We start from the raw sequence: 26,477 nt of genomic DNA, 5'->3' as shown, positions 1-26,477 counted from the left end.
CCACTAACAACATAATCATATTGAAAATCTTCAGTACCACGTTGGTCCTATGAGCAGGTGTGAGACCAGGCTCAAAAACTCTTGCCTCTCCGTTCATTTACATCAAACAAGTCGGATACGTCAACTCTAACGTCGCATGAAATATTTCAATGTTCACTTCATGTTTGTCGCGTCCAATTTGTTGTTAACTCTATTTCCATGTACTCAAGTCATGCACTGTTGCACTAACACCTTTTTTAACTGACTAATTATAGCCTAAAACTAATTGAAATTACTATGTTTTCACTAACAGAGCTCTTCGTTTCAAAACGTAGTTAACTCTCACATTTCTCTACGTGTGATAATAAGACGTCACTAAAAATCACACATGCTCCTACACTATCAATTACACTAATTATTTGAAGCTACATAACACTATAATTTCAGTGAAATCGGTTTTCTAAAAATTTTTAATAATCTCGCGCTTCGAGTTTCGTAAAGAACTGTCATCCTCAACAGTTTTTTTTTTTACAATTGTCCTCATGGGCGTATTTTCATTGTAAACACACTAATGTGTTTTTAGTAGTCACAAACATTAAATCAACAAAACAATTATTTGATATCATAAATTTAGCCTATCATAATGTTCAAATATTTGACTAGTTATTAGAAGTATATAATTGTTTTTTTTTTTTCATAATTTAATGAAATCGAACGAAAACTATCGTGTAAATTTGTCAATGCGTAGGAAATCGCGTGTGCGCATTGGTTTACAAAAGTGTGACCAGATTAAAAATATATTGTGAGATTCTTTAAGGATCTAACAGACGGTCGGACCGCACTTGTAAGGGGACATGTGTTAGGCCCTATTTACAAAATACCGTTCAAAATCTACACAACTTGAATAGTTTGATGTGATTTAAGCAATAGAAAATTAAATTAACAAAATCTTTTGTATTTAAATACATCTATTGTATTAATTTTACTATAATGAAGTAGAGAAAAATGAAGTAAAGTTTTGTAAATGACAACACCGGACAATAAATTACTGAATATCTTTTGTCGAAAATTGTATGACCGATCAAACGTACCAACTTAAAAACAATGATAGTTTGTGTAATGTCACCGATAGAACACCTTTTGGCGAAGATATATGTTATCTGTGGTTAAATTATTTTCTCTAATCTATGTCATGCTTACCGCTAATCCGCTTGTTCGCGAAAAAATGGCAGATCCGTTTTTGTTTTCTTTAGCTCATTATTAATTACGTGATCTACAACTAGAATTATTTAAATATTCGCTTTATTTTACTCGGCTTAAACAAACGACAGGCAATTCTGCGCCGACGCCGGTCATGTGCCGTCCATATTCGCCATTTTGTCATTTAGCAAACTAAGAAAATGCAAACAAAACATTATTTGCCCTAAACACGCGTTACTTTTAAATAATTTTGTCGACAAAGTGAGCCTGTTTTATCAAATTGAACTCCGAACTGCAATTGCAATGTAATTTTCCGATAACGAAAGTGAGGTTATGAAATTGACATGACATTTAGTGAATGCAATGCAATGGACATGTGTTTCGTTGTGGTTCTCATCAAGATAATAGAAGAATCTAGTGCTCATACTCATGATCTAATGAGCAAACAGCCCATGCAAAGGATGTCTCATCGGGCTATGCCTCAATTGATAAAGTGAACTAATTGCCTACTTCAAAAGCAGTTTTGCATGAAAGGTAAGCTTTTGTTTTATTATTTGATGTGTTTTCAAACTAGTCGTCGTTTTCGAAACCCAGCAGAACATACTTGCGAACTACAATAAATAGACCAAATATATATGGTGAAATGTTGCTTATTTCGTTGTTTTATCGTCAGATAAATTAATGATTAGTAAATTTCCCACGTTACTTTCTGACTTTCACATTCCCTAAGAGGATCTAAATGTACGTGAAATAGGCCTAACTAACAAAATATATTTGTTACTTTCAATGAGGTTTACATGGTTGTTCGATTTTTCAGTTTCAACATCTAATTGGAATTTCTCTGGAAAGTTTACAATGCCCGATATTTCTACACATCTGCCACAAATTTTATGGAAAACAATATTTATAGAAACTGAACATACCTTGGTTAAACGGTAAGCATTAAAAATATGTTCGACTAATTTATTTGATCTAGGCTACCTAACTGTTCTTGGAAATTGTAACGTTGTTTCCGTACCAACATATAAACTTCTCAATTATTTTTCTGAAGCGCTGGCTTATGGGCTATGGAAAATAATATTTGTAGGACCTCAAACGAATGTCAAGGCATTTAAAAATAGGCATTGAATCTTGTCCAAACTTTAATTTTGTATTTTTCAAAGATAAAACTTGACGTCTGATACTTAAATAAAATTATGTAGACTAAAAATCCAGACTTAGCATAGATTTTATTTCTGCTACATTGAGTTTAAACAATGTATGCATTAATTTTCAGTATATGAAATGGGTAACCATCCTTGAAGAACATCAACCAGCTGTCGGCAATGTGCAGGTGGACTGAGGAATTTTCCGGTGTGTCTTTTTATGGACTGTACTCCGTCTTAGCACAATTCCCAAGTAAGTACAAAAAATCATTGCCACTAAACAGCTACTTTTTAACTTAATTAACTCTACTTAGTGAGTAAAACGACTCGGCAGGAAATTTTACATAGAAACATGGATATGGTTGTTCTTCTTCTTTTTTTTTTCTTAACCATGAATGGCCTAGATAAATATAAACAATCTTAATGATACGTATTTATAAATAAGATTCCTTAAACATACATACACCCTTTTTTTTTTTTTTTAACTAATTTTTTTTTCATATATACAATTTCAGGTTTTACCCGAGAGGCCATGCTTCAGGTTGGACCGTCTTCCATATATCTACTGACTTCATATAAATGAAAGGTACTTATGTTTTATTATAATAACATGTTCTAATTATTAAATTTAAAAGTGAACAGCTCATGGCATCATTATCTAGAAAATTGAAGTGAAGCGTAAAGCAAAACGGCGAGGCATGAGCTACCGGGCAAAAATCAAACTTAACTGACTCATCCTCATTTTATTGGCTAAGCAAACTTCTTACTAACTTATTTATGTACTAACTCATGTAGTTATGAACTGCAAGGCAGAGGTTCTCAAACTTTTTAATATTTTTTTTCCTTTTGTACATTTTGCTGTATGCGTTGTTTTTTCTGACACAATATTTCTCATGGGCGTGTCTTAGTTCCAAAAATTAAGCGACGCGCCCCCGTGAATAGATAAATGAAATAATATTGAACCCAATTTGGCAGAACCCCACTCTAAACAATACCCCTTTCTTACACTATCTATATGAATATTTCTAATGTCTGACTATTTCCTTTCAGTGTACTGAGGACTCACTAATCTGCACTACCAGTAACAAAGTAATCCGACAATCAGACTGGACCCGGTCATGTTAGGTAAGTTTACATACTTAATGTGTACCACATACCACATACTATTTCTGAACCTCAGTAAAATATGGTTTTATAATGATAATAGTGCTTATTATCTATGCCTACTTAACAGGAATATTACAAATTTCAATCAATTTTCATGAAATTCATTAAGCAATTGTGACAATGATCAAGCAGTGGTGGAGTTAGGGTATGGCAAGGTACGACCTCCCAGATGCTGGTAATTTCGTAGGAAATCTGGTGACGATTGTGTAGCTATTTAACTTAACTAATAAAATATGTATGTTGGCATATGCCTGATCCGTGAAATATTGCGACAGTGTAAGGTTCCGTATAAAAGCTGTGTACACAATCTAAGTGAGATAACATGTCATGTGTACCAGTTGAAAATATTGTTCATACATACATACTTGTTTGTACTATAGCAAAAATATATACTTATAGAAAGTTGAAATTCGCACTGTGCATTTAATTTATTGAAATAATTGGCAGACATAGGCTACGGTGACCTCTCACCATCAAGAGGGACATATGCTTGTTTACTACGGATGTAATATGAAAATATATGATGACTTATAAGCTAATGAACTAAATTAGTCCTAACATGATTAATACGTATATCTTAACAGACAGAAACCTGTTCTTCTCACGGCTGCACTACAGTGACAATATTTGGTACAAACCGTACAAACAATATGCCAAATTATTGTATGATGTATGAAATCCTGTGAGACAATACGTGGATTATAGCGTGACAACTAAAATGCAAACAAACCATCCATCGAAGGATGTACTTGTCATAGTATCACATGCGTGTAGCTATTCAGCATTCATAGAAAAATGGCGGGACGCCCCATATAATATTGTACTTCAGCGCGACAACGAATAATCGCGCCCCCATAGCCATTAGACTAAAGCCTATCTTCTTGTATTACTAGGTCTTAAATCTAGGGCTTAGGTATCCTGGATTATTTTAGGAAAATAATCTTACATCTAGACTATGTTAGCGACCTACTTACTGACCTAACTAGTAGTTATCCTACCTATGAATGAAGTTCTGTATAACAGGCGCCTACTAAGAATATACATATCAGAGTATTCATGGACTATATAAGACAGCATCGAAGCTGCCAGACGCTGCGATGTGAAGCGCAAATGAGATGTAAAGCTTTCAAAATAGCCCTGGAGATGGCAGAACCTGCTATGAAAATGTACTAGGCCGATAGAGCACAATTTGTTTTGACATGAAATTCTATTGCTATTATACATAGTGTACACACTTATGTTTCCAATTCCGATTACTAGGTGGGAAACTCTTCTAAACTACTACAGCTCCGCGCCTTCTTTTATTTTAGGTACATGAATATTTTTTCTATAAGTACCTAGTATTTTACGTACTAGCCCCGCCTATACAACAGCTATAAAAACGTACATTAAGACACAGAGTAAATAATAGTACTACGCACAGGCGCAAGGGAACGTCAAGATGCGCCAATGCCAACAATTGCTACGTAGCAATGCAACCCGAATGGTGCTAAAATTGCCTAATCGGGACAATATTTAGTTCAACCACTGCGATTATGAGCTAATTTCCTAGAAATAAATTTTGTCTTAGTTTACTACGCTACTTTAATTTTATTATTTTTATTTTTCAGAATCCAGAGGAAGACAAAAATATAATTGATTCTGTACTGATGCATGACTTCGCTCGGAACGCGGCAAGAATTAACAATGGAAGAAAATACTACAGACGTGTTTATTAACGATAAAGTTATTTTTGTTTTTATGAAATAGCGATTGAATAAAAATATTAGGTATATGAGTTTTATTTAGAGATGAAATAAGTCAGAAATACAGCACACCCACTCGTATTCACAACAACAAATGTAGCCTGGTAAGGCTAATAAAATAAGGTTATTAAAATTCTGGTTGCTCGGCACCAAAAGTAACCTTGCAACGGCTACTTCCTATTATTTATTTGTAAACCTTGGTATCCAAGATGTGTTCTATAGAGCACATCTTAGATCCCTTGGTCACGTCACCAAATGTAACTAAATCTCCGCTCACCTTACTTATCTACTTACTTACTTGACTAACCAACATTATAGCTAACCCCCCTTTAAATATACCCCTTAAATTTGGCCTTGTGATCGTCTAGCGTGAATAAGTAGAACCCTTCGACGTGAACCGCGATAACCTAGATCCTTTAATGAGTATCAGCTGTATTTTTGACTAATTTTTAAAATTTTATTTATTTATATTTTAAAGAAGAATAAAGGTTATTGTAGCATAATAATATAGTGTTATAGAAGAGTATTTTATCAGATTTAGGCCTAGAAAGTTATGAGTGAGAAAATTAATGACGTAATGAAGAAATTTTTAGAATAAAAGTTAGTGAGTGAAACATACATGAAATAAATATTAAAAAATATTTTGGTAATCATCCGCTACGCCTTATTAGTGGTCCCGGCTTGGGCAAGGGCTTGCGATACGGTATGGGACCCCTGACCTGATCAAACCACTTTATCAGGATCCTAAGCAAGTAAGCCTGAAGGGCTATCTATCTAAAAACTAACCCCCTTTTTGTTTTGTCTCTTTTTCCCTAGCTAAACCCCCCTTTCCCCAATACTGCTAATAGACCATAACTTCTCGATTTTTCTAATGTTTTATCGAAACACCGAGCAGTTGCTAACTTTTATAAGAACTAAGTCTACTAACTTTTCTATGCTTTTGACTTTCCATCAGTGGACGGCGCTCGCATGCCACTGGGCCCTATAACAAACCTATGCTTTTTATTCCAAAGAATAGTTTGTTTCCCTAACCAACTTGATAGAATTTACCTTGAAAAACCAGTTAGCAACACTAAGTGTCCCGCAGCCACACCGAAAAATCAGAAATTGCTACCACAATTATTAATTTCACTCAAATAAATTAAGTAATAAGAGATTTTATAAATTACCAGTTTTACCACATATTTTAAGATAGTAAACACCACATTTAAAGTCCATTTAAACCATATAAATAGTAGTAGTTAAATTATTTCTCCACAATACACGTTGACCAATTATATTCCAAAACCAATCATAAAAGAACTCTACTTTCATAGAAATAGTGTGTGACTCTACCCTAATCCTATCGTTTTCCCTACTCTAACATATCTGGAACACAGACCTTCACTTACCATAGATCTTGAGTTCAGAATATGCACAAGTGTATCCCTACCATAAGCTGTACAGTTCAGCCAGCGAAGCTGAGATAGGCAACCTATAGGCTTGTGTCGGTCAGATCCCCCCCTCTGCTCTTGCCCGCGGGCTAGGGTAGCAGAGAGTAGATCGCCCTATCCGTGTATATATCCAGTATTCTAGGACACACCAGTACCAGCCACATGGGAAACCCAGCTGCGATCAACTTTACTTAGATGTGGATCGATCACAACCTAAATCCCCAGCGACCAACGCCAGCATGGACTAGAGCACCGAGTAAATAAATATAAATATATATAGGACCCCAGCCTCAAATACTGCCGACTTCAGTGAGCAAGGATTACTCCTAATGTCTTTCGTCAATCGTGAAAGTCCTCACTTCCATCTAACAGTTGGACTCTTTGAGACCGGTGAGAAAGTACGCCTTTTGTAAGTAAATAAAGACGCCCAAGCCCTCCACTTGGAACAAAAAGACCCCTAAACGCCTCTTATTTGACACCGTAAGGGAAGAAGCGCCTAGCCGGACAACAGTCTGTCACAAACAATGATCTGGCTTATAACTTTCACAAAATAACCCCATAGAAAATTACTAAATTCAATTTTACTGACCAACTAAACAAACGAATGAAGTTTCCTTTACGTGCTATAATCTAAGCTTAGTTTTGCAAGAATTACTCCCTACAAAACCAAACACAGACTTATCTCCAAGCACCAGCCATACATCGACCCAGTCTTTGTATTGCTTGACGGCACTCATGAAACAAAGCACAGAAAACTTCACTATACACAACAATTTAAATGTAACACTACACTATAAATAGAACACTAAATTAACCCCACAACTGACGGTAAAGCAATTCCACCACAGGTCCAAGTCCAACTGTACGACGATATTGTCCCCGCACAATCAAACAAAGACACAATTTCAAAGTTTACAATCACTTAGAATAATTTCCAAGTAAAAACAAACAGAGAAATAATAGCAGAACAACTTTACTCACCAGTATAACACACGAAAGCCAGAGACACTGTTAGTCTTGTGGATATTGTAAGAATGACCCGCGTCGGCTCGCTCCGACCCTTTTATATATTCAAAGAGTGACAGGCGACAAAAAGGGCGACTGGCGACAAAAGGGGCGACTGGCGACAAAAGGGGCGACTGGCGACAACTATGGCGACAAAATGGGCGACTGGCGACAAATATGGCGACAAAAGGGGCGACTGGCGACAAATATGGCGACAAAAGGGGCGACTGGCGACAAATATGGCGACAAAAGGGGCGACTGGCGACAAAATGGGTGACTGGCGACAAATATGGCGACAAAAGGGGCGACTGGCGACAAAAGGGGCGACTGGCGACAAATAACAATGGATAGCCGCTAAATTACACTCATAAGTAAAAGGTCATAACTGTTTTGTTTACTAAGTCGTACGCCTTAGGCATTAATGTCCAAGACAGCTCAGCACGTACGTTTTTGCTTCTCAATAGTAACATCTGCATGACTGCACGTGTTCCAAAGTGATATAGGAATAATTTTATTGATACCTAGTTAAGCGACGAAGAGTTATGTATTGCGGTTAGTATAGGTATGCAGATATTTTTTTTTGTTAAAGGGTTTTAGTTAGATTTGTAGATCAAATACGCAGTAAAATATCATTTTTGTTTCTAAATGCTACATTAAACACATCCAGAAAGTATACTACTAATCATTATGAACTTTTATGACCTGTGATTGAAATCAAGACATAATATTGGAACGCTACTCAGTTGACAACTGTCAGTGTCAGTATTTCATCCATGTGAACGTAGTTTGTTGATAAATATGTTTTTCCAACCTGTTTTGCATCGAATAACAGTGAATTTTATGAGTGAAAACGTGACTATACATGTGATAAAGCTTCAAATATATTATTTGTCAAAATATCCAATGAAATCCCAAAGAAAATATGCACCAAGAAAGTTGGTCAAGGAAAAGTTGATTCGCCGTAAGTTTTATATGTAATAACGAGTCAATTTCCTCGTCATAGACGCTTGTTCTGTTACACTATGTTAATATGGTAAATGGCCAGCCTTCCCACGAACGGCCATTTTGTTTATTTAGAAATTGTTTAATGTGAATCGAATTTAACGATTTCTATTAAAAGCTTTTGGGTAATTCGGACAATATAATACATATTTGTTCTTTGACAGTTATGCTATCCCGTAGCAGTTTCGAATAATTATGGCAACTCTCAGTACCTATATTATCAGGGGCCCGATTTTTGAGTCTCACGGCGTTCGAATTCAGAAAATTGTCACTGAAAATAATGGGCAATTCACCGTTTTCAACCGGTATTTTAGTGACAGTGAGACTCAAAAATTCAGGCCACTAGAAGACATCTTTTGGGTAAACTTGTTCCATCATAGACAGCATACTTTCCGTCAGGTAAGATTATATTTCTGTCTGTATGTTTAAAAAAAAAAAAGATAAATTCGCGCATTGCTTACACGTGTGAATACAAGATTCAACATATTTTTTAGACTTAGACACCATTATTTTCTTGCCATTTCCTACGAACTATATTTACTGACGAAGGAAAATAAATATCCACATATTTTGGGTGATGGGCGCTTACCTAGATGGTGTTTTTTACTTGCACTTAAATCACTGTCAATTTTTATGTGGTTTGAAATATCATAAAAGCAAATATACAAATATCTTATATCTTTAAACGAGCAATTCTTGTATATTTATTTATTTATTTATTTATTTATTTATTTATATATTTATTTATACTGACGATCTCGGAAATTAACCGCTCTAACGATTTCGCTGAAATTTGTTATGTGGGGGTTTTTGGGGGTGAAAAATCGGTCTAACTTATCCTTAGGTCCCGGAAAACGCGACTTTTCGAGTTTTCATGTGTTTTTCTTCGCGCGCCATCTCGTGTGAAGTAGTTGTACTGTTAAGACAGAATTTTTTCGGTCGATGTAAGTACTATTTATTGCAAACACTAGATGGCGACACAGGTCAAGGCTAAAATGAATAGAAAAATACACTGAGTTTTTGTGGCGAATCGCGCGCCATCTCGTGTGGAGTAGTTGTGTTGTTAAGGCTGAGAATTCTTTCGCTCGATGTAGGTACTATTCATTTTTGAACTAGATGGCGACACATGTCAAGGATACGAAACAGAACCGAGCGAAGCTCGGTCGCCCAGATATTTAGTATCAAAATAGCCAATTGAACTTGCTTCTCTCACCCATTTCAGTTCCCCGCAACCCGTTGGACATTGTTTAAAGTTTACAAGAAAGATAAGTCACCTGGCGAACAATAATTGTTAGTGTCCAACCGCGACGAATTTAACAACGACATTTAACCCTACAGTTAGCTTTAAATTAAACGACAGGGACAAACTATCGTCGCGATACTTGCGTCCCTTTCGCACGCAGTTTAATATTGGTGCAGATCGTATCTCAAGGCTAGTAAATCTTAGAGCAGGAAGTAGCGATGAAAAATGTACCGGTAAGCTCCCGAAGCAGGTCCTGTATTTGCTTTGCTCGAGAACTAGCAGGTTCGACGCTGAGGAGCACCAGTATAAATCGTGAGAGCGTGACCTGACGGCCTAGGCAAGGTGAAGCTCAGTTGCGGTACGACAACGAAATTCTTTGTGTCTTCTTATAACTTCATATCTTCGACAGTAATAGGTGCGGTTTTTTTTTGCTACGGAGCGTGTTTTGGCGACGCTACGTGGACTGCTGGCCTGGTCAGGGTAACGATTGCTTGTGCTCCGAGAGCGAATAATTTAAAGTTTATGATACAAACTTCAAATTCGCTCTCGGAGCATTTTATTGCGACAATGACAGTTGCGGTTACTTTTAAAAGCATCCCTCCAAAGACGAGTTGCAGGAACTGTCATACAGATCATCATGGCCTGCGTCAAGTAGGAGCTATTAGTAGCTACTGGTCCCAAAGATTAAGGGCCTATTCATACGTTGCGCGAAACGGCATGTGATTAGCCACATTGGGAACTATTGACGTTACATACAAATTCAGCACAGCTATCAAATACCGCCATGTAAGAAAACTTGCATGCACTACATGTAAGACATTTCACCATTCAAATCGGCCATAAATCAAATCGCATGAAAACTGGTAGCCCTGAATGTTGGACTTTTGCGTTCGGAATCTCCCATCAGGTCGTGATGATACGAACAGCCGCCGGCGATTTATGGGAGGCGAGAGATAGTGGGGCGGAGGTTATTATAACAGCCGAGCATAGACCCACCACTCCTTGGGCAAAGGAGCGAGATTGCGCATGACCTTGCATTTAGTGTGCGATGCGCTTCAGGGCTGTCAAAACTGATTCGTTCTTGAGCAATACAAACTGCAACATTCAAAATCATGTGAATTAATTGTACGATCAGCTGATTAAAGCTGCAAAACAGTATAAATAGTTTCAGTAATTTGCTGGCGAATTTAATTAACTCTTGGTCAAGCCCTGATAACTTGTAAATTACTTATCAGAATTCAAAACAAACGCACCAATGTGCTAATTAACTACAAGCTAAAACTATAATTGTCATTATAAAATGATTTCTGACTTTAATGACAAAGCAGTACAATAAACTAACCGACGAAGGATTTATAGATCAAGTATTTGAATTTAGAATACCTAGTCTACGAATAGCCGCGCAGGTTACCAAAATTTCTAATGAAATGTCGTAAGAACCGTGTATGTTTTCACGCGATAAAATCCCTTTTAGTCACTGTATAGGGTTGTCAACGGAATGTACGCATGGTTCATTTCGGGTCGGTTTGAGCGGTCGGGGAGCGAAGGTCGTTGAAGGTTGGCGCGCTTTTCCGCGATCAACGGCACTAGATTGAACAAGATGGCGGGAGCGGTGCGGCGCGTGCGCCGGTTACTTTGCGGGGCCGCTAGTATGACGCTTTTTGACTTGATTTATTTACAAACTTACGATGGAATTCTAACTTTATGGCGGGTCAAAAATTTGCTGTGCACAGATATGTCAGTGAACAAACACGTCACTTTTGAGTCTTTTGACACATCCATATCGTATGTAGAGCTAATATTTGACGTATCCTAAAAGTTTGAATCGGGTCGTTAATTGTTTATGACTTTATGGTGGGTACTATAATAAGCAGAACACGTTTTACTTGATGATGGTCGGTTTTGATTCCATACCTAATGCAGATCATTAAATTTGAAACATACATCCAGACGAATTTAAACCGTTATTGTACTTGGTTCAAGTGTTAACAAACCTTTATAAAATAATAGTGGTTTTAGTTAGTTCAAGTAAGACTTAGCTACATTTTTCTTCCGTGAATAGTTTCTATTTGTAAACTGATTTATTATAATCTATGCTAGTAATTATAAATTTAGACTACTAATCATATTTGATTCACCAGTAATTACGTAAGCGTCATTTTAAGCCCCCTGATTTAGCTCTAAGCCCCGGTAATAAATGTGCTTTTAATACTACGATACTACGGCACGAGCGCTATTGTGATACTATTATGAATTTTGTAGACTTACTACTTGCATTTTATAAGATACAGCATGTTTCGCGCGGCGATATTTACGATTGGACTTTACCGTCCAGTTAAGAGAACATTGAAAAGACTTGTAATACGCAACTATGGGAACAAATCAAATTATTTTAACAAATATTTTGATTTGTGTTTTTATGTAGTCACACTATATATATAAATTAAAAATCGAAATAAGATGTCATATATTAAAGAAAAAAACACCACTGGTGGTGCTCGTCATTTTTTCTTTAATATATGACATCTTATTTCGATTTTTAGACTTGTAATAATTATGTCAGTATCAGTAGGTATAAGTGCCTAGTCATTGGAGTTACAGCGTTCTTACATATTCCTTTTTATTTCACCGTGTATAGCATACAATTTAAAAATAGGTATTTATTAATATGTTTTTCACCACACCAACTGTTAAAGGCTTACTTTGCTATTCGAAAACAGATAGCAAAATTGCATTATATCCACAAGAGTGCAAAGTAATTTCATAAAAATTTTAACTCGGCATCTTGAGCTGGCTGGTAGAATTTACCTAAAATAATGATATTGAATCATAAATATTGAATAAATTGATATATTTGATTTAATTCGATGTTTTATAGTCATTATTTTGTTCGTCTTGGTGTGGTGAATTTTGTTTAACCGTGCCTTGAAAGGAAATCTTTGGGGAGGCCTATGTCCAGCAGTGGACGTCTTTCGGCTGATATGATGATGATGATGATGATGTGCCTTGAAACCCTCGCGACGCTCAAGATTCCACTTTTTGAACCACTCGGTACGTTCGCGGTTCAATATTGGAATTTTTCGCTTGCTCGGGTATCAATATTGGCACGTGTGGTTAAACAACAACTTTGCCCCCTTGTAAAACAAATAACTATTAATGAAGTATAATAGAACGAACCCGTCAAGAAACAGTAAAAAGGCTATTATAGAAGTAAATATTTTTAGATAAATTCTCTTAACAAGTCGATTCAATCTATATCTACTTGTTCATATAAAATAATTTAATAATTCCTAAACAAATATATGTTTTTTGACAGAAAGTGATGCGAACAAACAAACAATTGTTTCACTTCATCATAATCGCCAACTCCTGCGCATACAACCTGCAGTATCGACTAACGGTTAGAAACGTGATACTTTTAATTTAAACTAAATCGTTCAGGCCAAAGTTCATCACGGATTGTGATGAATAGTTCCTTCGGTGAATGAAATGTGGAGTTCCTAGCCTGTAGGGTCCTTAGAGCGTTCTTACAGTAACATAACATAGCCTTTATTTCCATGACTTAATTAAACAATCTATAAATAGTTAATACACAATAAATATACAGGGTTAAGACATGGCCACTGTTTGGGTATAGGCCTCCTCCAGCTGCCTCCAATCACTTCTTTTTTGTGCCTTTTCCATCCAGTCTGTCCCCGCTATGTTTTTTTGATGGGATTTCATTGACTGAGGGATGAAAATTTTTTTTCGATGTACAACGATCTTTTAAAGTTTTCTAAAAAACATTTTTCTTAGTTTTCCTAGGTCTCATTTCGAATTAACCTTTCAACGATTTTGTTTGATCAAAGTATCGTTTTGAGATAGGTTGATTTAACTGTAATTTGTTTCTGCACGGAACCCGTGCGCGAGGAAGGATGTTTTTTTGATTTCATTGACCCAACGATATTTTGGTTTTCCTAATCTCCTTTTTCCGCTTGGATCCAACCATTTTGTGACACGTTTTGTCCATCTATTGCGTGTTCTCACGATCGTAAATATAGTCACATGTCAAAATATAGATGTAGGTTACTTAATGTAGATACATATAAAATTAGAATATCGCACTTTTTTATTAACGACATTTGCTTGACAGTCTAAACGCACTTATGGTTCATCTGCAATAAATAAGGAGGAATTTTTATTATCATTTCTGATGAAAACGGACGTTTGCTGCTTGAAGCTTAAGGACCCTTTTGATATGAAAAGTCACAAATAATCTATTGATCTGAGGTTTTAATGTTATGAATGAGTTTGATTATTTATTTTGTCCGTGGCCACCGTTATTTTAAGTTAAAATTAATCAATTTTGCGTTGATAATATAGAATGAACAGAAAATAATATTTGTGAATTGAATTTGGTACCAAACTTGAGAAATCAATAAAACTATGAAAATAAAAATCACGCAATTCAACTGGAATCTATTTTCAACTCTACCGTGAATCTTCTATCTTCTATTCTATAAAAACTGCGATTTTAATAAAGTAGTAGTCGTCAAACGACTTACTAATAGCGTTGAACTCTAAGACCCAATTTCAAATTTCTCTACCAATCATTTCCGCTCTTCGACTGCCAATTCCATGATAGCATTCTCCAAATAACAATATATTGGCAGTAATTACTTATCGCACCATCAATATGTAAAGAAAATAAAAGCACAAGCAATTTCCGGTAGCGAAGGAACGAGAGCAAAAAATGCTACTTGTTAGAAATAGAACAAAACAGTAGTGAGTAATGAAAGCTCGGGCCTGGTGGATATACTCTGTCAACTAAGTCTGTCAGTAAATAAGAACAAAGAAAACTATATGCATCCTTTTCTTTAGGGTGTTAGAGAAAAGGATACCTATAGTTTTCTTAGTCCTTATTTACTGACAGACTTGTTTGACCGAATATAGAAGTAAGAAGTACGTAGCCAAATGCTTACGATAATATCGTTATCGTAAAGCGCTGGTATCCTAGCGGTAAGAGCGTGCGACTTTCGATCCGGAGGTCGCGGGTTCGAAGCCGGCTCGTACCAATGAGTTTTTCTGAACTTATGTGCGAAATTTCATTTGATATTTGTTAGTCGCTTTTCGGTGAAGAAAAGCATCGTGGGGAAACCGGACTAATTCCAATAAGGCCTAGTTACCCTTAGCGCCTTAAGGCTTAGTTACAGACTGTGTTTCAATCGGCGTCTAGCGTCAATATTTTTTATCTCGGCTAGGCAGGCAGGGTACGTAGCCATAGTCCCAATCGCTTACCTACGCTACTTAAGCGTATCGTAGCTATATATTATAATATGTTACATAATAAAATAAAGCACCAATCGTGTTAGACTACATTTTTAGGAAAAAACAAAATTCAGCAGTTATCAAAAAGTTTGTACGTAGCCACGTCAGCAAATTTTAATTGATCCTATTTTGTTACCAACATTTTGTAATACAAGTCGACTTTCGTAAAATATATTCAGGATAATTGTTATAATTAAGAAAATATAGATATACTAGAGAACCTTAATGACGAAATAAAACTTATTAAAATCTCAATTCGTCAAAAAATCTTGGTAACAAAATAGGAATTAAAAAAAAAACAATTTAGCTTCCTTCATTTTTGTACAAACTTTTGAGAACTGCTGAATTCACAGCATCGGGGAACATCACAAAGAACTAAACGAAAATAACAAAAGACAATCATTTACAGCAACTTGAGATAATGAAGATCTCCCAATCTTTTCTCACTATTTTTAACCATCATATATTATCTATCGGATTCAGGGCCCTATTCAAGAAGCACAATTTTACCACGTCAATACATAAGAGTCGTTCGACATCAGCTTATTATCTCACGAAATTGCCGTACTATCGGTAATTGCGATCGGTAGCGGATCGAGACCCAATCACAAATATGGTAAAACCAGTACAAAGACTGACTTTGACTTTATTTTTAACTGGGGTTGACCAGCGATATCAGAAAAAAATATTGAAAAACCTAATATATTTTTTTTATGTATTATAATAAATGAGTTTACTCTTGGCCACAGACTAGCCGAAGGCAAAGACGTGGCCTACGATGGAGTGAGCTCGCCCAGAAGATGCCTGTTCACTCTTGATTTTGAAGGTCTTGATTCTCACATTTTCCTGGTTTTGGACTCATCCTACACAGCATTAATTTTTCATCCCACCATTCACCAGACTCTAACCAGTTTTCCTCGAATTTCCATTTCTCTCGCTTCCGTAAAACCACATAAAATTCACTGCAGTGATTATGTATGACATAGTGTTTGTTTTGTGTCGAGAGAAATTTTACGTTCTTCTTACGATACTCCTTATATTTCTTATCGATTATTGCAACTACTTATATTGAATCCTAGCCGAATCTAATTTTGTTTTTCGAAAACTTTTTTTTTCCTTATGCATGTACATATTAACAAGAACCCACGAAGTTTTTTGATGCATATTCACACATTCAACATAAATTGCAAGTGCTCTATTTACTTTTTATACGAAAAGGAACTTAGGAGCCGATTTTCGAAATTAGACCGCCCGATATGTCCATTGCTAATCATGTACATTTTACAAATATATCATGACCGATACAATATAAACGCGTGACCGATATACCACTAGATTTCAAACGTCTATCAATGTTTGTATTTTAATTTAAAAATAACATTACATTACGTATGTTTTATGCATATGCATGCAATTTTTATGTTGTGTCGAGTGACGAAATAAAAATCAAAAATCGGCCTCTTGATCTTTTAGTATTCTTTCTCAGTGCTATTTGCAAAAAATGATATGAAGTAAGAACTTAAAATACTGGCTAATACAGCTGTAATTCAGCCCTATCGTCAGTTGTTTATGAGGAGATGAACATCGCTCTGTCCGGGTGTTAATTGGGGGGCTATTACGAGTCGTTATGAGGTTTGGATGTAATTGTCGATAATGACGAAAGAAAGTTCAAGTAGCTGGGACTTGAAAGAAGTGCTGACAATGCCATTAGGTGGGAGGTGGGACCACATTGCAGTGATAACTGTTCAAATTGACCATTAAATTGTTATTGGTTTTGCTGTTGAAATAAAATAGTAAATGGTCAAGAAAAGGAAACCGAGGGGTCAAAGAAATGAGCGTGATTCTTTACACTGGGCGCTGATGAGTTTTGACCGCTCGTTTTCGTGTATTGTGGAATGAGATGCCTCTGTCGCTCAAACGGTCTCAGTCTGTGACATCACTCAAGGTGAATCTGAAGCAACTTTGGCTTTCTGAACAAGTATGATAATGGTTGGGAATTTTATAATTATACTAGCTTTTACCCGCGGCTTCGCCCGCGTAATAAAAGTATTCATTAAGATTTTCATTTGGATCCTTAGGTTTATCTGTGATTATTTCGATTGCACATAATACTTTTGCTTGCAATGATTGTAGAAATATTACACATCGACCACAGCGTAGGTAATTCTATATACGCTGGGGAAACCTTTATAAACATCCCACATAGCCCGTATTTCGACACTATGATCGGTGGGTAAAAAGTACTTTTTTCTATTATCCCTTACAATTTTTTACATTTTGCTTATACCGATCGCAAACGTAATCTTCAAGCAAGCAAACAACGATCGTCTTAGAGCACATTGATTTTAAGAGACCGCCGACCGATTATCCGTATCCCTCTAACGATACCCATATTATCCGTATCCGTATCCGTATCCCTATCGCTATCGCTATCGCTATCGCTATCGCTAACGCTATCGCTATCGCTATCGCTATCGCTATCGTTATCGCTATCGCTATCGCTATCGCTATCGCTATCGCTATCGCTATCCCTATCGCTATCCCTATCGCTATCCCTATCGCTATCCCTATCGCTATCCCTATCGCTATCCCTATCGCTATCCCTATCGCTATCCCTATCGCTATCCCTATCCCTGTCCCTATCCCTATCCTTATCCCTTATCAAGATGTTTAATGATATAACACTTTAAGTTCTCGCGCTTTGTACACATATTTAAAGTCACATACAGGTCGAACGCGATTAATTAATATTATTTTTAACTTTTTTCCCAACGTTTCGGCCAGGTTGCACTGGCCGTGGTCGCGGAAGACTGACGTCCCAGCAAAATGTCACCGGAGATGTAAACAACACAAAACTACCCGATATTAATTTATATAAATGTTCGGGGTAGACAAATAAATATAATCTACCCGCTTTTAGTTAATGTTTATTTCCCACCATGTTTATTTTAAAGGTAAAAATAATGTTAATTAATCGCGTTCGACCTGTATGTGACTTTAAATATATGTTTAATGATTTCTTATCAAGTGCTAAAATATAAAGTTTCATGGTTTTATCTTTTAAAATTAAGAAATCCCATACAAACTTTCAACCTCTTTTTCAACCCCTTCATCCCTTTTTTTCGAAATAAAAAGTAGCCTATGTTCTGCCTCAGGGTCTAAAGATTGTCTGTTCCAAATTTCATCAAAATCGGCTGCGTGGTTTAAGCGGGAAAGCGTAACAGACAGACAGACAGACAGACAGACAGACAGACAGACAGACAGACAGAGTTACTTTCGCATTTATAATATTACTAGCTTTTACCCGCGGCTTCGCCCGCGTAATAAAAGTATTCATTAAGATTTTCATTTGGATCCGTAGGGACCGTAGGTTTCTCTGTAGGTATATTTATCTGCGATTATTTCGATTGCACATAATACTTTTGCTTACAATGATTGTAGAAATATTACACATCGACCACAGCGTAGGTAATTCTATATACGCTGGGGAAACCTTTATAAACATCCCACATAGCCCGTATTTCGACACTATGATCGGTGGGTGAAAAGTACTTTTTTCTATTATCCCTTACAATTTTTTACATTTTGCTTATACTTATCGCAAACGTAATCTTCAAGCAAGCAAACAACGATCGTCTTAGAGCACATTGATTGTAAGAGACCGCCGACCGATTATCCGTATCCCTCTAACGATACCCATATTATCCGTATCCGTATCCGTATCCGTATCGCTAACGCTATCGCTATCGCTATCGCTATCGCTATCGCTATCGCTGTCGCTATCGCTATCGCTATCCCTATCGCTATCCCTATCGCTATCCCTATCGCTATCCCTATCGCTATCCCTATCGCTATCCCTATCACTTTCCCTATCGCTATCCCTATCGCTATCCCTATCCCTATCCCTATCCCTATCCCTTATCAAGATGTTTAATGATATAACACTTTAAGTTCTCGCGCTTTGTACACATATTTAAAGTCACATACAGGTCGAACGCGATTAATTAACATTATTTTTACCTTTTTTCCCAACGTTTCGGCCAGGTTGCACTGGCCGTGGTCGCGGAAGACTGACGTCCCAGCAAAATGTCACCGGAGATGTAAACAACACAAAACTACCCGATATTAATTTATATAAATGTTCGGGGTAGACAAATAAATATAATCTACCCGCTTTTAGTTAATGTTTATTTCCCACCATGTTTATTTTAAAGGTAAAAATAATGTTAATTAATCGCGTTCGACCTGTATGTGACTTTAAATATATGTTTAATGATTTCTTATCAAGTGCTAAAATATAAAGTTTCATGGTTTTATCATTTAAAATTAAGAAATCCCATACAAACTTTCAACCTCTTTCAACCCCTTCATCCCTTTTTTTCGAAATAAAAAGTAGCCTATGTTCTGTCTCAGGGTCTAAAGATTGTCTGTTCCAAATTTCATCAAAATCGGTTGCGTGGTTTAAGCGGGAAAGCGTAACAGACAGACAGACAGAGTTACTTTCGCATTTATAATATTAGTATGGATAAGTATATAAGTATGGAGGATTAGTATGGAAGTATGGATATGGAAGTATGGATAATATACTTTATGTGATATTTATATATGTATATTATGTATGTATTGATATATTCATATATTGGTTAGGTACATATTTTTAACCCCCGACGCTATAACGACGGGGTGTTATAAGTTTGACGTGTCTGTCTGTCTGTCTGTCTGTCCGTCTGTCCGTCTGTCCGTCTATCTGTCTGTCTGTCTGTTTGTCTGTCTGTGTGTGTGTCTGTCTGTGGCATCGTAGCTCCTGAACGGATGAACCGATTTCCATTTAGTTTTTTTTATTTGAAAGCTGTGTTATATTTATGTACTCTAGCATATATTTTATTTTTAACCCCCGACGCAAAAACGACGGGGTGTTATAAGTTTGACGTGTCTGTCTGTCTGTCTGTCTGTCTGTCTGTCTGTCTGTCTGTCTGTCTGTCTGTCTGTCTGTCCGTCTGTCCGTCCGTCCGTCCGTCCGTCTGTCTGTCTGTCTGTCTGTCTGTCTGTTTGTCTGTCTGTGTGTGTGTCTGTCTGTGGCATCGTTGCTCCAGAACGGATGAACCGATTTCGATTTAGTTTTTTTTTATTTGAAAGCTGTGTTAGTCGGGAGTGTTCTTAGCCATGTTTTATGAAAATCGGTCCACTAGGTCGCGGTCGGGGGTTTTTTCAAAATTTTAATTTTGTGGTTAGGTTATATCACAGATGTCATATAAACCATAGATCAAGCAAACGTATCTACTTAGCGTGTCAAATGAACTCAGTGAAATCCACTGAGTTGTCCGTCTTTAATCGCAGCTTGCAGCTTTCGGGCGTCAATTTTTGTAAGTTGAAGTCAACAAAAACATTAAAAATGCCTCGTTACATGATATTTAATTGCAACAACATAAAACTTATCAACACTCAAGGGCCTGAGACATATTTAAAATCACAGGCAAGTAACAACTTCAGTGCAAAATCTGACACGCTCGGCCGCCATACAAATAAATGAACTCGTTTCTTCTATCTAAATCTAATTCTGTGGGTTATATAGTGTCATTTTGTATTTATGTAGTTTATTTAATTGTTAGCAATATTTTGGATTACTTTTGACCTTTATTGTGCTCCTGTAAGTTTGTCTATCTTACCTACTGGAACGATCCTCTCGTCTACTCCAAGGATAGCTGGAAGAGATCCCTTATAGGGATAAGCTCGCCTTTGTATTTCTATACCTACAAATTGTATATAAACTGTTGTACACAATAAAGTGATTAACTACTACTACTAATATCATAGTTTCAAATGGTATTTTTGAAATAAGCTTCCAATTATAAGTATTAATATTTAGTAAAATGGCTGGTGAAAATATTGAAATAAATACAGCAATTTGACCGACCGAAGTTAAAAAATGGTTCCATAAAAGTACCTAAACAACCACTTTGTAAAAATACAAAGATTACATATATAGCTTTAATCAGTTGTTTTCTTTGTATCTACATTTATTTTATACATATGTATTTCAATACATTTGTATTACCTACATGTTTTTGCTATGTATCAAAATTGAATATATAATTATGAATATATCTGAGTAGGTACATTTTTACCGTGAAATCATGAATATATAAATAATTATCCGTGACGGTTTTCTCGACCAGTAGGTTTCATATCTTGGCCATAGACTAGCCTAGATCACCTTATTCCGAGTGGACCGGCCAGGGACCCTTGTTTGGTGGCTAGAAACACGTTCTAATGGTCATACTTCTCTTAGATGGGTTTATGGCTATTGATCGTGTCACTCAAGATGACGCACGAATTTGAAAAGCTGTCCGTTCGTCGTATAACAATTTGAAGCAAGGGGCACGTCTTCGTCAGTGGCACGGTTTATGATACTGGGAAGCGCCTAGGTGAAATGACCTGACATGTTGAGGCGTCTTGATACATCTATCAATTAGTCAATAACATCTTTTTACGGTAAAACTCGACTGGCGTAGGTATTTTTAGTTATTCTTAGAGCATGAAATGCATTCAATGTAATTCACTAGAGCAGAACTGTATTTTAGAAAACATTACCTTTTAAACATAAACCTAATTGTAAAAAATCTTTTAGCGTACTTTTAATAGAATGGCCTATTTTCAATGAACTCATGAGTATTTTTTGATCTTATGAAACATGATTAGTCTGGTTGAGCATGCCTAAGGCAAATTCAGTTTTAATTAAGTCCGCCAATTGTACTTTTTTGTGTGCGATAAAGTTATATTTATAAATAAATAAATAATATTGTCTTCGGTTACCGCGATAGTTTTATTTCTTATTTTATTAAACATGCTTATTAAATTTAAAGTGAAAATAAATCTAACTTTTCGCGAACGGTCTCATAGCGAAGAGTCTCGACCAACATCTTAAGAGACTCTAGATCAAGGGCCAGATGAAGAAGGCGGTGATCTTGGATACGGCGCGGATAGTCCGACAGTTCCTCTCTCTGCAGCCCTAACCACCGGCAGCTTGGGCCCTGCCCCGCTGCTGGCGGTACCGCTAGGTTAGGATTTTTATCCATACTTAACCCATACTTTAATATTATAAATGGGAAAGGGTGTGTGTCTGTTTGTTTGTCCGTCTTTCACGGCAAAATGGAGCGACGAATTGACGTGATTTTTTAAGTGGAGATAGTTAAAGGGATGGAGAGTGACATAGGCTACTTTTTGACTCTTTCTAACGCGAGCAAAGCCGCGGGCAAAAGCTAGTGTGCTTATATATTTTGTATTGTTTTGTAAGTGGGTTTGGAGTTTACTTCTCTATAAAATAGCCTAACTTAAGAAGAAATAGTATTTTATGCAATAGGCGTTTAAAGGAGGTCAAAAAAAACGAGTGGCGTGGGTAACAATTTGAGGCGAAGCCGAAAATTGTTATTAAGACGCCACGAGTATTTTTTGATTCAGTTAAACACCGTTGCATACTATACTTTTTCTACGACCATACATACATACATACAATCACGCCTGTATCCCATAAAGGGGTAGGCAGAACACATGAAACTACTAAAGCTTCAGTGCCACTCTTGGCAAATAAGGGGTAGAAAGAAAACGAAACTGTGACATTGCAGTGACAGGTTGCCAGCCTCTCGCCTATTACGCCACAATTTAACCCATATCCCAAAGTCACCTTCTACGATACCCAGAGGAAGAAAGGGGGTGGTGAAATTCTTAATCCGTCATCACACAGGCCATGCACTTAGTTTTTAATAGTTTTCTTGAATAACTTTCGTGTAATTCACACTGTTTCCTGCATTTTGACGCAAAGGTTTACACTGTCAACTCAGCTGCCCAAAGTGCGCAGTATCGTTATAACAATGCGTTGCCATGGTTACAGAGTCAAACAATGCGTTTTCAGTTTTTTCGATACTGCGCGCATGCGCGGAAAGCCGGCGGACGTTGGGTTTTAAAGATCTATGCATGACCCTTTAAATGATGAATAACAGTTCGGGAGTAGAAAAAATAAATAAAGAAATAATAATCTCACTTATAAAATTCGACTAAAGTCACACTAAAGATCTACACATCAAAATATACCTACAATGCGTACATCAACTATGATGCCCGCATAACATCATCAAGGCGCATGCAGACGCATCGGCCGTCATACGTTTGGTTACAGTTAGTAGTCATATGACATAATACTTTGCTGGGTGCCGTCATTTACAATGTAATCGACATGACAAATGCCCGTATTCGAACAATGCTTAAGATGTCATGGGGATACGATACGGAACTGTGTCAAAAGTGACGTGTTTGGTTGAAATTACACTGCTCGTTGACACATACTCGTATTGCTACGACAGACATACATAAACTCACGCCTGTATTCCCAAACGGGGTAGGTAGAGCACATGGAACCGCTGAAACTTCAGTGCCATTAGTCTTGGCAATTAAAGAAAGATAGAAAGAAAACGGAATTTCTGCGACATCACAAAATAATTGCAGTAGATTTATCTACATTTAGAAAAAAATATTCAGGATATATTATCCTTACATGCTGACTTTGTAAATGCTAAAGTAAGAATAGTATTAAGAAAAGTAGGTATGTCTGTTTTTTAGTTTATCTGTCACATTTAGGGTTTGCAATCCGGATATTCGAATATCCGAATTATTCGAATATCCGCCAATATTTTTATCCGAAAATATTCGAATAATCCAAGTGAAATTATCCGGATAAACGGATAATTTCTATAAACATTATTTTTTATTTATAAGTAATATATTTAATAGATAGACGTCACTGAAACCAATTTCGATCAATTCTTAATACGGACAATGTTATTGCTAACAAGTTAACACCTATTTATCTTCAAAATCAAACTAATATTTACAAAACAAAGAAAGCATTCGTGGACAAGAAGTAAGCAGAATGCCTCACCCCACGCACTCAGTTCTTATCAAATATTCGATTAATTGGATGATTAAAAAAAACAGAAAACCGTTCAAGTATTATTATTTAATATGAAAACGTTACCCCAACCTACTTTCATTACTGCTAATAGCTAACGTGAAGTTATCTGTAAAACCGTACTTAATAAGGGAGATTTATACCTAGATTTCCTGGTCCCTTGTTTTTTTTAAATTGAAATTTAGCGCCTCACTCCGAATTTAGCTGTTATCAGTTCCATGGCAATTTAGTACGCCAGAATTCCCTCCACTTCACTAAGAAATATAAGGCATTTTCCTTTTAAGTCCTTAGTTACATTCATACACAAAAATCGGTCTAATTACTACTTATACTTTGAAATCTTAGTCGATCTACTGATCAGCTTGGAAACTAAAACCCATCAAATTGCTGCCGAGCAATTTGAGGCGTTTTGGATTTGAATATTTAAATAAGTTCGCCTTTGTACCTCCTCCTTCTTCATTTTTTTTAAATTTTATGTCTTGTATATTTTATGTTGGTGGTACAATACTTATTCATCGCCTCTCCTCTTCCATTGATACTTTGGTACCAGCCACTGTGCAACTAAGGTCTAAAATGATCCACACCTGGATAGGAAGTGTCTTCGACTAATTGGTCTTCTCTTTTTTTGGTTATTCTGTTTTGAACGAGTACCTATGCTCAGTTGCTCATTCCTGTTCTAAGACCCTAACCAGGACGCTTTTGTTTAGAGCCTACGAAAAGAGTTTTCAACTTTTTATATTAAGTATCCGATCCGGTCCAAGATGGCATCTGGTACGGGCGTAGGCATTTATGCAAATGACTAGTGACTACAGTGGTAGTATCAGCATGGGCAATTATGCCACTATCTTTTAAGCCGAGACATACGCAATAATTACCTGTGTACATAAGAATATAGTTAGACAAACCCAAGGAAAGAATATCTATATACTCAGCGACAGTCAGGCGGCACTCAAAGCCTTCACATCGCCCAGAGGTGACTCTCGACTGGTATTAAACGGCATCCAAGCTCTTAACAAGCTTGGAAGGCAAAACAAGATGCAACTGGTATGGATACCGGGGCACGAAGGCTTCATTGGCAATGAAAATGCCGATGAACTTGCCAAGGCCAGGTCTGAAGACAACGTCACAAGGAACCATTAAAACGGCTATGAAGGACCATACAAAGGCTAATCACCAAAAAGAGTGGGATGCCCTGGTAGGTCTGAAGCATTCAAAGCTCTTTATGCGGAGGGTAGAATCTGGATGGAGCAAAAAGCTAGAAAAGCTAGGAAAAAGACAACTCTAAATTATAACGGGGGTATTCACAGGCCATTACGGGATCAAAGGAATGTTGGCCAAGATGGGACACGCTGACTACACAGATTGTCGCATGTGTGGCGAAGAGGAAGAGACCGTCAGACATCTAATGTGTGAATGTCACGCCCTCGCCAGACAAAGAATGAAGAACTTTGGAGCAGGCTACGTAGTACCAAAAGACATCAGAGAGCTACCCATGAGCCTCATCATCCGATACGTGGAGATGGTCGAGAAGCTCCTGAATAGATGAAGGATCTTAAGATCTAAGGGGGTAATTGCACAAAAGATCCCGATGGGTCGAAGTGTATCCGGAAGGGCCCCGCAGATTTAAGATAAGATGAGTATCCGATCCGATCGAGCGAAGGACCGACTCCTATACATTCTCGAAATCATTCAAGGCGCCATCTTTGATTTTTGCCTTTGACATCCTTCCTATATCCGATATCGTAACGGATAATATGACAACGCTGTATCGCCTATAACCATCATCATATCCAATGATGTTGTCTCACGTTCCACTCTATACAAGCCATCCTCTCTACCATCCATTTCCAAGGTAAAGGTGTTGTCAGAAAAACTTCTCGTTATACCTAACACCTAACTAATCACTACTACTAACTGTCTTATATCGACAGCTCACTATCTGATTGCAAGATTCTAGTCATAGAACTAAAGATAGAGAGCTAGGTGTGTTTTAATTTCTACAGTTTGCTAATTTACGCAAAAAATAAATAAAAATGTAGGTAAATTTCGCATTATGGCGCTCATCTATCTCAGCCGTTATCAATTCCACGCTTATACGCACCTGTAACATTAATTTTGTTCCATTTAATAAATTATCCGAAATTATCCGAATTATTCGAATATTCGAATAATAAAAATTGTATTATCCGAATTATTCGAATATTAAAAATCCGTCGGATAATGCAAACTCTAGTCACATTTCAATGCTTAATTAGCCCGTCATATTATGCTGTAGGTGAGAAAAATCTG

At 36.8% G+C, this 26,477-nt stretch overlaps 1 protein-coding gene and 1 long non-coding RNA gene across 3 annotated transcripts in view; one reads left to right on the top strand and one right to left on the bottom strand.

Moving 5' to 3' along the window:
• The window catches only part of LOC125230119, a 512,573-nt gene that overhangs the window by 361,528 nt on the left and 124,568 nt on the right, over positions 1-26,477 (bottom strand). The window lies entirely within an intron of this gene.
• LOC125230141 lies at positions 1,643-5,492 on the top strand. Its single transcript, XR_007177497.1, has 6 exons — positions 1,643-1,713; positions 1,997-2,114; positions 2,456-2,577; positions 2,840-2,910; positions 3,375-3,449; positions 5,102-5,492. It is a non-coding gene; the product is annotated as an uncharacterized LOC125230141 (long non-coding RNA).

The sequence above is a fragment of the Leguminivora glycinivorella genome, chromosome 10, assembly GCF_023078275.1.
Source record: "Leguminivora glycinivorella isolate SPB_JAAS2020 chromosome 10, LegGlyc_1.1, whole genome shotgun sequence".
Taxonomy (NCBI): Eukaryota; Metazoa; Arthropoda; class Insecta; order Lepidoptera; family Tortricidae; genus Leguminivora; species Leguminivora glycinivorella.
This window is presented reverse-complemented; position numbering and strand designations above follow the sequence as displayed.